Below are 16,836 nucleotides of genomic sequence, written 5' to 3'. Positions count from 1 at the left end.
TTTTTGATTATTTTGATCAAAATACTCAATCTTCAGGGTAGAATTTTAAGAGACTTGATCAGTCACTTACTTTCATTTTTCTCTTGTCAAAGAGTGGTGCCCCGAGGATAGAATTAAATGAATTAAATTATATTATTTAATGCAATTATTAATTAATAGTTAATGAACATTAATTATTAGTTATATCTGATAGTAAAACTGATCTAAACAACCAGTGCACCCTACATCTGGCTTTTTTATGTTGGTTTTGGAGCAGTGGATTCTTCCTTGCGGAGAAGCCTTTCAAGTTATGTTGATATAGGACTGGTTTTACTGTGGATATATAGACTTGTCTACCTGTTTCCTCTAGCATCTTCACAAGGTCCTTTGCTGTTGTACTGGGATTGATTTGCACCAAACTACGTTCAGCTCTAGGAGACGGAATGTGACTCCTTCCTGGTATGATGGCTGCATGGTCCCATGGTGTTTATACTTCTGTACTATTGTTTGTACAGATGAACATGGTACCTTCAGGCATTTGGAAATTGCTCCCAAGGATGAACCAGACTTGTGGAGATCCACAAATATTTTTTTGAGGTCTTGGCTGATTTCTTTAGGTTTTCCTATGATGTCAAGCAAAGAGGCACCAAGTTTGATGGTAGGCCTTAAATACATTCACAAGTACACCACCAAATCAGTACACCTCCAATCAGAAGCTAATTGGCCAATTGTCTTAAGGCATGACATAATTTTCCAAGCTGCTTAAAGGCACAGTTAATTTGGTGTATGTAAACATCTGACCCACTGGAATTGTGATTAATTGGTCAATTAAAAGTGAAACAATCTGTCTGTAAACAATTGTTGCAAAAATTAGTAGATGTCCTAAATGACAAACTACAAAACTATAGCTTGCTAATATGAAATCTGTGGACTGATTAAAAAAAATAGGTTTTAAATGACTTCAACCTAAGGTTATGTAAACTTCTGACTTTACCTGTAATTTCCTTTTTTCCCCACAATGCCCAAACACACCAAAATATAAGCAACCATTACAATGGAACAAGAACCCTTGAAGTTTTTCCCTATGCCCAAACTTCGTTTAGACCCACTCCATCAGTTCTGAGTATTGTTATGACAAGCAGGCGGAGGCAGATGGGGAGTGAGGATCTAAATGCGGGTTTATTATTAATCAAAGTGAGAACAAACAACACTGGAACAAATGAAACATCCACGGGGGGAAAACTGAAACTAAAACATGAAAACATCGAAGGTAGACGGACTGGATGAACATGGCAGGATGAACACGGCAAGACAGGCAACAGAGCAAACATCAGAACAGTCAGAACATCAAAACAATGAAAGACAAGGGAATGGAGGAACAGTGGGGTTTAAGTACACAGACACATGATGATAAAAAATGACAATCAGGTGAGAACAATAACACTGTGATGAGGGCCAGGAATAATGGTGATTGAAGTCAGTGACGGTGACACGAAAAACACGGGGCAGACAAGCAGGGATCGTAACAAGTACAGTGGGGAGAAACAGATAGAAGGTTATTAATAACTTGCCATGAAAATATAAAGTCACTTATCCAAAACAAGCAAACTCTTTTATGCAAACTTTAAGTCACTTAGAATTACGTTTATGGGGTGTGGGAGAGTGTGTGAGTATGAGGGGGCAAAAAAAATAAATAAATACTCAGCTAAACCACACAGGAATGGTAGGGACATGTGGAAGATATATTGTTGGGGAAAAAAAGACTAAGATACAAGGCCCATACCTGAAGTAAGAGGTTTCTCTTAAACACGTTTGTTTGCGGTGCAGCCAGCAGGACGAAAATGCGGACATCACTTCCCTGTCACACTGCTCACTTGCGGCCCAGAGCACAGCGTGGTTTCGGTTTTCCTTGCAGTTGACTCCAGTAGCTATGAATCAAAAGCTATGAATCGCCCTCTCTCCTACTTCCTACTTCCTTTAAATTCTGATTTCCTACCCATTAGTTTCCCAGGGTTTGTTTTCCCACCACCGTCACACTGCGCTAATGAAAAGAAGAAAAGAAAAAAGCAGGTGTTTCGAAATGCATATATACAAATTGTAGCTTTTTCACTTGACACTTTAACTTGTCTCAAACGAGATGCTGAAAAAATGCTCAAAGACATCCGTCTTGCGTGTTTATATAGATAAGTAATTAAAAACCAGTGCAGACATGCGCAAAAGCATGACAAAACACACTGGAGCCAAGTTATGCGCTTATACCCGTATGTCAGGGGTGGGGTATGCAAATACTGTCTGCCTAATTCCCATGGGCCTTTTTTCATAGATCAGAGGCATATTCGTGCTCAAGAGAGACCCCTAGTGTCGCTTCTTCGACACAACGTTGAGAGAGCGACAGACAGGGAACTCTTATTAACAGCGAATTTGGCTTTAAGTTGTTGTGCTGGAATAATCCAGTGTTTGTCTTCTCACAGACAAACACTGGATTGGTGCTCAATATCATTTGCCTAAAAATATTAGTATTAGAAATGTAATTAAAAATCTTTATTCTTGTTGTGGGAATATTTATACAGTATCGTAAGGTAAAGTATCACAATACTGAAATAATAAAAAATGGTCCCACCCCCCCACAAATCTACAAGGTTGAGTTGATTCTCAATTCTATATGTTCTTGAAGACTCCTCCTCGCAGGAGTGCGTGTGCACTAGACCCCCAGGAGTCAAGCGGCGTCTTTGTCAGATTCAAGGTGCTTCTCTATTCTGTGTCTTCGAACATATGTCTGGGCTGAGTTGCCAGACGAGGTGAAATTCTGCCACAGCTAGATTGATACATCACACAGCTGATCTTTGACATGCTGGCAGCTGCTACTGTAGCTGTTCTGTTTGTCTCCCTGTGAGCACTAAATGGAATCGACACAATTAGGCTTCCCTCATCCTTCACTCTCTGCTTTGTTCTTTTTTGTCTTGATAACAAGCTTGAGAAATTGGAAAATTATCAGTTGTTACTTTTTGCCATCCTTTATAATTGGTCAAACATAAAAAAAACTTGGGAAAAAGCCGAAATCATGGAAACCAATGCGTTCATTATAAACAGACTCAGAGGTAACAATTAGTGCTTTCGTTTCTTAATTTAATTCTGCGTTGTAAAAATGATTGTATTTATCAGTACTTAAGTATTGTTTCCAGCTTAAAAAATGGCAATTGGTTAAGAAAAATAAATGTTAATAATTATTTTATTTTTTTACAACATTTTAATAGATTCCTCTGAATACAAAACTTATCTTATATAATATTGGTAGAACTTTGCAATAAAGTTTCCATTCGCTAACATTAGTTAATGCATTAGGTATCATGAACAAACAATTAACAATTCATATTTTAAAACTTTTAAAAATGTATTAATCTTTATTCATTTTAGTTAATAAAAACACAATTGTTCATTGTTAGGTTCATGTTAGTTCATAGTGCATTAACTAATGTTAACAAATACAACTTTTAAAATGTATTAGTTTGTGTTTTAATTAACATTAACTAAGATTAATAAATGCTGTAAAAGTTCTGTCTATTGTTTTCAGAAGTGATATGATAGGTGTTGGTGAGAAAAATATCAATATTTATGTCCTTTTTTTCCTTGAAATTGTTCTCCCTGTAGGGGGTGGTATGCATGAAGAATGTGAATCACCAAAAACACAAGAAGACTGTGAAAGTGATCCGTTTCTCACCAACACCTATCATATCACTTCTGAAGACATTGATTTAACCACTGGAGTGTTATGGATTACTTTTATTCTAACTTATGTGATTTTGTTCTGAGCTTCAAAATTTTGGCACCCATTTGGGACCAAAAGTGCTGAGAAATTCTTCTGAAAAATCTTCATTTTAATTCAGCAGATGAAAGAAAGTCACACACATCTGGTATGGCATGAGGGTGATTGAATGATTAGAATATTATAATTTTGGGTGGACTATTCCTTTAAGGATGCTTAAATATTGTACTGGAAAATAAGACTATATTATATATATGGGGGGCTGCAAATATCTACACTGGACACAAAAGTCTTTTTTGGGGTCCTCTTCTGACAGCTGTTTATTAAAATGACAGCATTCGATGGGGCCGTATTATATAAAAAGGGAAAGAAGGAATAAAGAAAATAAAAACATTTGATACAAAAACAAGGCAGTGGGAAGTAGGGGTGTGTCAAGATGGTTGTTGTCTTTTTTTAAAAAATAAACATACTCAAATATTTTGGATATGTTTTCATAAAAACTGTATGTTTTAGGAAGTCTTGAGAAATTATTTAAAATGCTGAATAGTGTCATAATTATTTATAAATGATGAGGCCCATCATCTCAACAACCCCTGAACGCCATGCCATGTTTGGACTATTTTTACTACTGGAGCATCTAGCTGTGCGTCTCATGGTAACTCTTTTGGTTTAATATAAGCTGTCGCTGAGCAGTTTAATATTAACAGTTGTCAGTACCTTTTAATCAAATATATTTCACTTGCTGCAAAAATGTAATCTGTTATTTTCTTGTTTGTTGTGTAGTTTTGGCTTTTGAACCTAAAATATAGCTCTTGTCTGCTGTGCGCAAAGGGACCTGACAGTTACATGACTGGCATACATTTGATTGATATTGTAGCATGTTTAAAGATTATGTGCAAGTGTTATGAACGCACTGATGATATAATGCACTAAGTTTGATTCTGCTTTCAAAAGCCCATGTGCACGTGCACGGCATGCAGGTGTGTGTGAGAGAGAAGTGAGGGAAAGTTTTTGTAAAATAATTGTATGTTAGCTTAATGTTGCCTCTTACCTGTTGTACAGCCAAGAACAGTACCGCAGCTACCTATACACATATTTCACAGTCTGCTTAGGGCACCAACTCCCTAGGGTGGGACCATCTTACCCTAGGGGAACACCAGCAACTCATACAGCTGCCCTTACTTGCACATTATATGTTTTTCAAGAACCCGGTCGTAGGACACAGACTAATGCCGCGCACACGCACTTTCGCCACAGACTTACTCCAATCAATGCGTCTCGCAAACAACCCACGTCCGACGATCCCAGAGCTCTGCATAGGGCATCAACTTGGCCAGCAGCGGACCTGGCCAAGAATAAACCTCAGAAAAGTAGAACGACTGCACTCATTCATAAACAGTGATTGTTACAGTAATATAGTAGCCTATGTTATATTACCAGGTGACATTATGCATAATAAAATGCTCAAAGATTGAATTGCTCAAAAAAAAAATTTTCAGAACACCCACAGCACACTGTGTATTAAGTAAAGTCTATTTGTCTGTGGCATTGCTATGTGCGGCCCTTAAAAACCCATGTACATAGGGTGACCAGACGTCCCGATAATCAGTCTTAGCCTAATATTGTACGAAAATGATCATTGCTGTGCTTCGTGCTTTTTCTCTATTGAAAAACTTGAATCAGCGGAGATTTTTTTCCATGCTTCATATCCTCAAATATACGCTTTAGAAAAACATGCATCAACCTATATATGCAACAGCCAGCATTAACTAAAGAGAACGAAAGGATCACCTTTACTTTTGGAAAAGTGTAGCCCCATATTTTGGGATATATTTTCCAGAAGTAGGCTACAAATTAAATTATATAACTTGAACGTATTGTTCTGGTTTTTTGTCATGGTCATCTGGTCACCCTACATGTACATGCAAAAATGCACCTCCCACTACAGTACTTCCAACTTAAATCCTTTTCCCATGGCCCTGTACAAGAATACAATAAGGTACAATGAAATACGGTAGAGGCTAATGTCAAAAGAAATACAAACAAGGCATTAGTCTACCCATATGCTTCAGCATACTTAACACATGTGGGTGGCGTGAGTGGATAAAATAAAGTTGGATAATGAACTGTAGAAAGAGACAAAATTACCATGAGACGATAAGTGGGTGCAAGCTCTGGCAGTGTTTAATTGAATCTCGCCTTAATACATTTTCTTCCTATTAAATTTCAAAGAAATAGTATTTTCTTTTTTTCCAATGCATAACCAATCTTGACATTCTCTGTAGTTTCAACATCACATGTCTGTGTTAAGCAGAAACACTCATTAACATGGACATCAACAGTACAAGTTCAAGACACACATTCTCAATAAAGTCTTTTCAAGGTCCAGGTGTCTTTGGGCATTATTTCTTACTCATTAGAGTTCCAATACCACACAATATGATCTGTAACATTACATTCTCGTAATAATCTGTAAAGAAATGTGTGTGTATATATATATATATATATACTCAAAGTTGTCACACATTTTGCCTTTTTTTTGTAAATATTAGTAATGCTGTTTGTATTTACATAACTGTTAGAATAAAAGATTAATGCCTTTTACACACTGAATTCAGTTTCACATTGGCCACGTTTCACAAATGGACACTGCCATCTTGGATCTAACCTATTTCACTCAGTGCCATTTTGCCTCTGCACAACTAACAGTAATTTCAGTTTAACTAAATCACGTTTGCTCGGAACAGGCAAATGAACATACAATCTCCTTTTACAAAATTTTTAAACTAATTTCATTCATATATTTTCAAAGATTGGAACTTTAAACCCTTATCTTTGATGACTCGTTTTTCATATTTGCATGAATCCAAAAATAGCTGAACATAGACATTAAATAAAATGTTTTTACCCAGAGAAAGACCATCTTAATATATTCCCTGCACACTCTGAAACATTTTAACGGTTTACGGTTTACTTTCTAATTATTAATTCACATTCTTAACCATTTGCTCACCTGTAGAAAGAGAGAGAAATACCATGAAACGCTAAGTGGGTGCAAGCTCTTGCAGCGTTTAATTGAATCGGGGGATAGAATGTACAGATTTAGCTGTTTCGGATGGAAATTGCTACTTAATTCACCAAAGTGGCATTCAACTGATCACAAAGTATAGTCAGGACATTCCTGATGTAAAAAACAGCACCATCACTATTTGAAAAAAGTAATTTTTTTTATCAAATCTAGACAGGCCTTATCCTTGAGTAATCATGCTAAATTGCTAATTTGGTACAAGAAAATCACTTGCCATTACATCAAACACAGTTGAAAGCTATTTGGTTCGTTAAATGAAGCTTAACATTGTCTTTGTATTTGTTTTTGAGTTGCCACAGTATGCAATAGACTGGCATGTCTTAAGGTCAAAATTAGATAAAAATGGCAAAAAAGAAACATCTTTCTCTAGAAACTCATCAGTCAATCATTGTTTTGAGGAATGAAAGCTATACAATGCTTGAAATTGCCAAAAAGCTGAAGATTTCATACGAAGGTGTGCACTACAATCTTCAAAGACAAAGGACAACTGGCTCTAACAAGGACAGAATGAGATGTGGAAGGCCAGAGGTACAACTAAACAAGAGGATAAGTACATCAGAGTTTGAGAAATAGACATCTCAAGTGTCCTCAGCTGACAGCTTCATTGAGTTCTACCCACTCAACACCCATTTCATGTACAACAGTAAAGTGGAAAGAATGGACTCATGGAAAGAATTGCAAAGAAAAAGCCACTTTTGAAACAGAAAAACAAAAAGAAAAGGTTAGAATGGGCAAAGAAACACAGACATGGACAACAGCTAATTGGAAAAGAGTGTTATGGATCTTAAACCCATTGAGCTTTTGTGGGATCAGCTAGACTGTAAGGTGTGTGAGAAGTGACCGACAAGACAGCCACATCTATGGCAAGTGCTACAGGAAGTGTGGGGTGAAATGTAACCTGAGTATCTGGACAAACTGACAGCTAGAATGCCAAAAATCTGCAAAGCTGTCATTGCTGCACATGAAGGATTTTTTGATGAGCACTCTTTGAAGTAGTTTAGTTTTGAAGTAGAATTGTTTCAAATTGTAATTTTTCACGTTATTAATGTCCTAATTATCCTGATAAGTTGAATGCCACTTTAATAAAAGTAGCAATTTCTTTCCATAAGACCAAAATGTGTACAAAGTTCCAAACTTCTGGCTGCCAGTGTGTGTGTGTGTGTATGTGTGTGTGTGTATATATAGATTTAAGCAATATCACATGAGCAATGGCCCTACATCAGCACTGCTTTGATTCGGCCGCAGGCTCTCTATTTCTCCCTATTTCGTGGTAGCCGGTGCACAAGAGTCTTTCAATACAGAAACCGCAATGTCCTCTGCCATTTTAAACAATGTGCCCACTCCAATGTGGAAAGTCCGATAAGAGGTAAGTGCCTTCAGTTCGTGTAATTAATCATTCTGATGTGTCTCTTCGCTGTGATGAGCTGTAATGCTGAAGTTGTTCATTTAAAGCTGTTTAAAACTATTTCCTAGCTTTCGTAGTAATACGAGTGATCATGAAGTGCTGTATGTAAACACTGGCTGATGTGAAATTTGGCATGAACACAAGCGGAGTGATACACACACAGTGAAGCATCAGAGTGCTGATGGTGTTAGACCATCAGTGCTCATAGTATGTCTCTCGTCCAATCAGATTCAAGGACCGAAATGAACCGTTGTGTATATATATATGTATGTGTATATATATATATATATATATATATATATATATATATATAGATAGATAGATAGATAGATAGATAGATAGATAGATAGATAGATAGAGAGTTAGACAGATAGATGGATGGATGGATTAACTCAGAGGCAACATGATCTGATACAGGAAACAGTTCACAGTCCAGTTACTTTAATCTGCCTCAAGAGGCCTGAGACAAGGACAAAGCATGGCATACTAGAGAACATGTATAGATACAGGAAAAGAAAAGGGACAAGCTAGAGAGGAGAAAATAAAAAAAGTATGCGAGGCAGGGACTCAGGATGGTGACAGCGTCTAATAGAGTTGTTCTCCTAATAGGAAAAGATGATTGACGTCACCCTGAATAAGCTGACAGCCCATAAAGGTCATATTAATGATGACAGCTGGAAGAGAGAGAATGAGGGAGAAAAAGAGGCATGTGGATGTGCATGTGGAAAGTGTGCAGTCAACAAATCTAACCAGTAAAGATGGAGGCAATAATGCACATTTTAAAGACCTATTTTATGCACACAGATTCAGTTTGACAGTATATTTGGATATACAGTATATATAATGACATTAAATGTGCATTCAATTAGTGTTGTATATGTGGGTGAGTGCGATGCAACACCCCTGCTGTTTATTATCACTTCTTCTTCTTTTTTTACTCCCCACCGTCTCACTTTCTCATCTTCTTTTTTCCCTTTCTAATGTATCTCAATCCCAGGGGGGTTTAAATGTGCTTAGGGAGTTTTGACAGTGCTTATTAGCATAAAGCAAATAAAGAAATTTCTCCATTCCTCCCACTCTCTCATACTGCTCAACCCCTCCTACATCTCTCATAACTCCCCCCTTCCCATATTGTCCAGACTCTCTCTCATCTTTTTTCATTGTTATCCCTCTAAATTCAAACAGTTTTTCTGTTAAATGCTCAGTTGTGCCATATTGTGTAGGAGACATTTGGGCTTTTATCAATATATTCAATATTATTTTGTAGTTAATATATACAGTATGTAGGTAAATGTTGCTATTTTTACCATGCATTGTTATATTGGTGCTTATGAATGTAAATTTGTTATTCATTGTAAATAATTACTCTCAAATGTCAACATTAAAAACATATTGAGAGAAAGTGAAGGTGTCTGTTTACACTGTCAACTTGGCTATGACGTATTCCAGAGTTTTGTCAAATTTGAAATTGGAGTCTGTTGCATCTCTTAACATCACAACATATTTAGAATTGGTTCAGTCCATATGTGAGAGAAAACAAGTTGATACATCCAAACACTCTACATATCCAAATGGTGCTTTATAGACCTTGTAAATGTATCGTTGTTTAAGAAAATCCTGTTTCAACCTATTCCCTTCTGGGGTTTTTCTATCCCTGGGTGAAACCTGCTCTTGTTGTAATACTTTAGTAATGATACAAGCTAAAACAGAATGAGCACATATCATTAAGCCACTGGTTCTGACGTGAGCTGATATTTAATGCACAATTCCATAAACAGTGAATCAATGGTTGCAGTAATAGAACCGGCCAGATGGCCCTCAAATCTGCTTCGTATTCTTAGAAATGATGAGGATGAGTTCCACTTGGATCACCTTCCTGGAATCCTCATGAGCACTTTGGCATGTGTTTTTGTGACATGTTAGGAGAGTGTTTGTGTGTTTTTGCATGAGGCGGAATGTGTGCTTTGGTTGTGATTGTGCAAACGACATGTTACTTAGTGTTCAGTTATGTGTATTTACTGTATATTCATATAAGTAGAGGAAACCAGGTCTAATTGACACAGTTTTTTACTCCAGTGAATATTTCTCATGGTCTGATTATTTTTGAAAGTCCATTTCCACATGTTTGAAACCAGCATAACAAAAGCACTGTTAAAGAAAACCCACATTTGCGAATGTAGCGGGACCTTAAGAGGACAACTACCTCTACATATGCCAGACTACGCCACCCTGTTTGACCAGGGAAATATTAATACTGGTGAATTAAACCACCTACAAAAGGACACACAGGAACGTGGGTTTTTGAAAGGAGGGCCAAGACGTGGACACAGAATATTACAAAAGCTTTATTTAAGTAATCAACAACAATCTTAAAAACAACATTAAGAACTAGTTCAACATTCATCCTTCAACATTCATGACTTTTAAAGGAACCAAACGGAAGACGAGGCTTAACAAGGGCAGGTACTCTATTTTAGGGAGCACGAGGCTCCTATAAATCACTCTTACCACCCTGTGCACAGATGTCAACACACGCACTTCAATAAGATCAAACATGAACACACAGCAATCCGTGACAAAACCTCCACCACCGCACGTGAGGGCCTATTAGTAGCCTGCCCTGAAGCCTCGGCTCCTATAAAGAAAGCAAAGTTACCACACTGGTCTCAACATTGGACACTTAATAATTACAAAAAAACAATAACAAACATTTAAATTAATAAAACAAAAAAATCAAGAAACAATAATACACTAATGGGGTTCACAATTGAGCTGGGTGTATGTTCACCTCACTGTCCCTCTAACAACACCCATAAAGCAAAACAAAAATAAAGCAAAAAAAAAAACCCACTAGAAGAAAACAAGCCAAATGAAAAACAACAGTCATAAAAAAGGAATAATAGGAAAATAAATATACCAAAAGCAATTAAAGTAAATCACAAACAAATTGAAGGACTAGTTGAAGAAAGGGTCGAGCACAAGCACAAATGCTGGCGGGCAGGCGTCACACAGAACGCATAGATCAACCCCATACGTGTTGACGAGAAAGTTTGTCACAGGAGAGAGTCAAACACAAAACAGCAGCGTCAACAGCGTTGCCCACGAGAACAGTCTATTTCACCTAAAATGTAAACATAAAACATATAACTGCGGTATAAAAATGAGCACTGCACAATAGCGGTAGTTTCACGTACCTTCATTTACGTACCCAGAGCACATCCACATTACGCGCACACACACAGAAGGTTACCACGACACAAAAGGTTACCACATCAAAACACGGGACTGCGTGAGAGGCATGAAAGGGAGAAATAGCAGCCACCAACAGCCCACAGCAGCGAACTATTCTCACAACTACAGACCAAATAATTATTACAAAAGATCATGCATCTGTGTCTTAACTAGTTAGCCAAACAACACATACCTCAAAGCGGAAACAGATAAGAAAACCAGAAGGGCGGTCCCGGGCACTGACGCACCACACAGACGGCAATCACACACATGGGACTAGAGTCCCCTTTTATACTGGTAGCGCACAATTCCTAATTGGATCAATGACCCAAGCGCATTAATTTAATTAGAGACGCAACAGTACGTACCAACAGTACGTACCACCACAATCTACCCCCGCTTGGATCGTCGCCCCGACGATCAAAAAACTCAAATTTCGGCTACTTAATCCCACGGCCTAAAAATACCTGTCATACCTTGTATTTGCTGAAGGGAGGCTCCGCCCATCTCTCCCACTGACCAGGGAAGGTGATATCGATTTGGGTGTAGGCCCGCGAGTTACTGCGTCTTGTTCTGCATAAAACGACCTCATCAGCCCTAGGCAGGCCTCCAGGCTGGGGTCCCAGAGTACTGGCTGTACCTCCTTCTGGACACAATTGTCCTGGCCCAATCACCGGAACTGGTCCCATAGGGTCTATCCTCTCATGTGGGCCAAGTTCCATCTCAGGTACCAGCCCACCCAGTTCTGGTTCAACAGCGAATTGGTCCCGCTCCTCCACCACAGCCAGCAGATCCACCTCATCCTCGTCTTCAGCCACTGGGGATGTGTTCACAACTGGGTCATGCAAGGGACTACCACGGTCCACAGCCACAGTGTCCTTACAGACTCGACTCTTTACCAATGAACGATGCACATTCCTGGTCTTGGTAAGGTCATCAACAGGCGCAATCGTGTACACTACACCACCCTCCTTAGGTGCCCTCGTCACTTGATAAACCACTGGGCTCCACAGGTCCTGGATTTTATGATGGCCCCTTACCCCATAATCCCGAGGTACACCAGCTGACCCTCCACCAGTGGTTCATCTCGGACATGCTGATCGTAATGGGCCTTGCGTCTGTCGGCCATCACCTGCAACCGCTCACGTGCACCTACAAAGGCTACCTGTAACCTGGTTTGATGCTCCAAGACCCAGTCATGCACACTACCCTCTCTTGGCTGTGGGTCCCTCCCCAACAGGAAATCCACGGGCAATCGCGGCTCCTGACCGAACATCAAGAAGTGTGGCGATTCCCCTGTGGTCTGATGAGGAGTGCTATTATAGCTGAACACTACCTGGGGAAGACAAGTTACCCAATCCCGTTTCCTGGACACTGGCAGTGTGCGCAACAGATTGTGTAGTGTGCGGTTAAAGCGTTCACACTGGCCATTGCCAGCTGGGTGATATGGGGTCGTACGAGACTTCTCCACGCCATATAGCTCGCATAATTGACGGATTAACAAGGACTCAAAGTTTCGACCCTGGTCAGAATGGAGACGGCCCGGAACACCGAACCTATAAAACCATTCAGTCACCAGGGCTTGGGCCACTGTCTCAGCTCGCTGATCCCTTGTTGGAACAGCCAGGGTATATTTACTAAAAACGTCAGTCATTACCAAGACGCTTTCAATACCAGAGTGTGTGGGCTCCAAAACAGTGAAGTCCACAGCGAGGATGTCATTTGGCCTAGATGACAATAACCGCCCCATAAATCCCTGAGCCGGTGGCTGGGTGTCCTTGGCTGCCTGGCACCGATCACACTCTTGACACCAGCTTGCCACATCAGAGGACAATCCCGGCCAATAGCACCTCTGTCTCACTAGCTCAAGGGTGCGCTCTCTGCCCTGATGTCCATGTTGCTGATGCAACTGTCTTAAAACCTCTGACTTCAAGGCCACGGGCAATATTAATTCCAACCTCTCCTCTTTACCCTCAGGGCAGTAGACCCGGCGATAAAGCATACCATCTTGCTCAACCAGACGGTCCCACTGACGAGCAGCGTTAGAGCTGCCTTAGTCAGTCGAGCCGTTCATCAGGGCTCGGCGAGTACCTAGTCTCCAGAATCGCAACACCTCCTGGATAACCGAGTCAGCTGCTTGCAGCGACCCTAACTCACCAACTGAGTACCCAGGAAGCGTAGAGACCACACATTGGGTCACTACTCCCGCTGAATCAAACCCGACCAATGACCGCAATGACACCGGAATTGCAGAGCCTGGAGCCAACTCGTCTAACACACCAGGATCTAAAGGGTCCCGCCGTGAGAGAGCATCTGCATTTTTGTTACTCTTACCTGAACGGTACTTAATGTCAAAATCAAAGGCCGCCAGTTGAGAAGCCCAGCTGCTCCGTTGCACCAAGCTTTGCGGAGGTCAGGTGGCTAAGGGGTTATTATCTGTAAATACCACACACTTATTACCCAACAAGTACTCACGGAATTTCTGGTCATGGCCCACTTGAGCGCAACAAACTCCAGCTTCATAGAGCTATAATTGGACATGTTAGCTCAGTGGGCCGTAGACTACGACTGGCATATGCCACTGGTCTTACCTTACCCTCATATTCCTGGGAGAGGACTGCCCCCAGACCTTGATAGCTGGCATCCACCTCCAAGATAAAGGGTTTAGAGAAATCTGCATACGCTAAGGACTGGAGTGGTAATAAGCTTCTCTTTAACCCCTCAAAGCTCACCTGACATCCTTCACTCCAGGCATTCTCAAAGTTCCTTCCTGTCTGTTTACCCTTTACACCAGCAAACTCCCCTACCAGCTTATGCAGGGGGCAGCCAACTTGGCAAACCCCTCTACAAACCGCCGGTAGTAGCTGGAGAACCCCAGGAAGGATCGCAACTCTGTGACACTAGATGGACGGGGCCACTGGGCCACAGCCTCTATCTTACTTGGATCAGTTGCTACTCCCTTGGAAGAAATAACATGACCCAAATATCTCACCTCCTGCTGGAGAAAAGCACACTTCTCCAGCCTAGCCTTTAGACCTTCCCGCTCCAACCGGTCTAAAACTACCTCCAACCTCTCCAAATGTTGGGCAATAGAGGTGGAAAACACCACAATATCATCCAGATATAAAAGTAACGACTGACACTGCTGGTCCCCGAATATCCTCTCCATAAGACGCTGGAAGGTAGAGGGGGCATTGCACAAACCGAACGGCATACGGTTCCATTCGAACAGGCCAAATGGTGTGCAAAAAGCGGTCTTAGGCTTGTCCCCCTCTGTGACAGGGACCTGGTTGTACCCACTAGCTAAATCCATAGTAGAAAACCAACAGGCCCCTGTCAACGCATCCAGCGACTCCTCAATACGGGGCAAGGGAAATGCGTCTCGTCTAGTCTTGGCATTTAACTGACGGTAGTCCACGCACAAGCGTAGACCACCGTCCTTCTTTTTAACCAACACAATTGGGGAGGCGTATGGGCTACAACTCTCCCTGATTACCTGAGACTCCAACAGCTGATTAATGTGGGCCCTAACAACCTCGTACTCAGAGGGAGGTACACGGCGATGACGCTGCCTTACGGGAACATCGTCTAACACTGGGATATCGTGAGAGATAAGACTGGTACAACCCAAATCACCATCATGTTCAGAAAACACTGTCTGATACTTACCCAGCAAGGTCCTAACCTTGCCCTGCTCTGACGCTGGCAATGCGGTCAAGTTCAATGCTGCAATCTGCTCTGAAACAGTAGAACTAGCTACTTTGGTACCTTGGGAGTAGGCTAGCTGTAATGGGTCTAACTCGGTAATACCCGTTGGCAAACTAACAACATACACTCGAACAAGAGTACCCAGTACTCGACGGGGAAAAAGTAGGACATCAGAAGTGCCTATGTTGACCACCGGCACATAAACGGAGCCTCCAATCACTGCGCACCAATGCGGGGAGGCCAACAACCCCTCAGGTAACCCTAACTCAGCGGGCTCAAACAGCACTGTACTACCTGCCAGCTGTTCTGCACAAGTTGCCGCAACAAACTTAATGGTACCGCCGGTGACGCGACATGCCCGAGGACCGCGCACCCTTACTCTAATCATACCCTCAACAGGAGATTTCTCACTACCTTGATGGCAGTGTTGCAAGGCTTGGAAAACTGAAAGTGGAGCACTAGAAACCGGGGGAAAATTAAACAGAGCAGGGCCATGTTGTCCAAAGAGCTCCTGGTAGCATCGCCCGAGTACGTTCATCCCCAACACACCAGGGACTCGAGAGCGCAAGCCACCAGGAGGATCCCTGACCACCAGCACCCCACATCGTGTCACTATCCTACCACAGAGCTCAACATCCAACTCCATATAGCCGATATATGGGATGGAGAGCCCATTGGCAGCCCTCAGCTGTAACCATGAACATGACCTCAATTGCTCTTGACCCCATGGCTCAAAATGCTGAACAAAACAACTTTCCGTAATGGTTGATACCATTGAACCCGTATCAATTAAACAGGGGACGGACACACCACCAATAAAAACATCCAGATGTGGACATGGGGACATTAAATTTGGAATAGAAGTAAATTTCTTACCGTCGGAGCCAATCTTTTCCCCAACCGAGCTGTGACTCTTCAGCACGGCAGGAATTAGTTTTCCGCAGCACTGTTAGATTGCGGCTGCCTACCTTCACCAACTGCCTGACCAGCACGAGGGCGCTAAAGCGACGACATGACACGTTCCCCTCACATTCCCGTGCAAAGTGGCCTGGTTTTTGACACCGCCTACAGATAACGGGCCCACTCACGAACGACAGAGTACGTGAATGGGGGCTCCGCAACCGGGCAAGATTCTGAGTGAGCTGATTTAACTGTTCCTGTTGTAACTTTAACATTTCTCTCAGCTCCCTCATTTCAGAATTTTTAGGCGAGCTACCACCTCCCTGTACTTCGTACTGAAACCCGTGTGCCAAAGGGACGGAAAAACTTTGACCCCTTGCTCCACCCGGCATTCCCTCCCGTTCCCATCGGATTGCTTCGCTCCGCACTTCTAAGAGTGTAGAATAGGGCTGGCGGTGAACTAATTGTTTCAGTTCACGGGCGAAGTGATCCCTCAATAAAGTCTCCGCATTTAACATGGCAGTAGGGGACTTCTGCTTAACTTTCTCCAAGAGACCCATCAGGGCCAGGGAAAATTCCAACAAGGTTTCCCCATCCCGCTGCCTCCTAGAGAAAAAGGCTTCCTGCAGGGCAACATAAGACTGGGAGCAACCATACAACTCTTGCAAAATTGAAAAAATTGTATCTGGGTCTCCGCGCTCAGCAACAGGGCGGTGCCGAATTTCCTCACGTGCCTCTCCTCCTAGATGATCAAATAGAAAA

At 41.5% G+C, this 16,836-nt stretch overlaps 1 pseudogene; it reads right to left on the bottom strand.

Annotated features, from left to right (window-relative positions):
* LOC127650865 (uncharacterized) overlaps nucleotides 1–15,820 on the bottom strand; it is a 41,834-nt pseudogene extending 26,014 nt beyond the window's left edge.
* Between the last annotated feature and the right edge of the window lie 1,016 nt (nucleotides 15,821–16,836).

The sequence above is a fragment of the Xyrauchen texanus genome, chromosome 10, assembly GCF_025860055.1.
Source record: "Xyrauchen texanus isolate HMW12.3.18 chromosome 10, RBS_HiC_50CHRs, whole genome shotgun sequence".
NCBI classification, from domain to species: domain Eukaryota; kingdom Metazoa; phylum Chordata; class Actinopteri; order Cypriniformes; family Catostomidae; genus Xyrauchen; species Xyrauchen texanus.
This window is presented reverse-complemented; position numbering and strand designations above follow the sequence as displayed.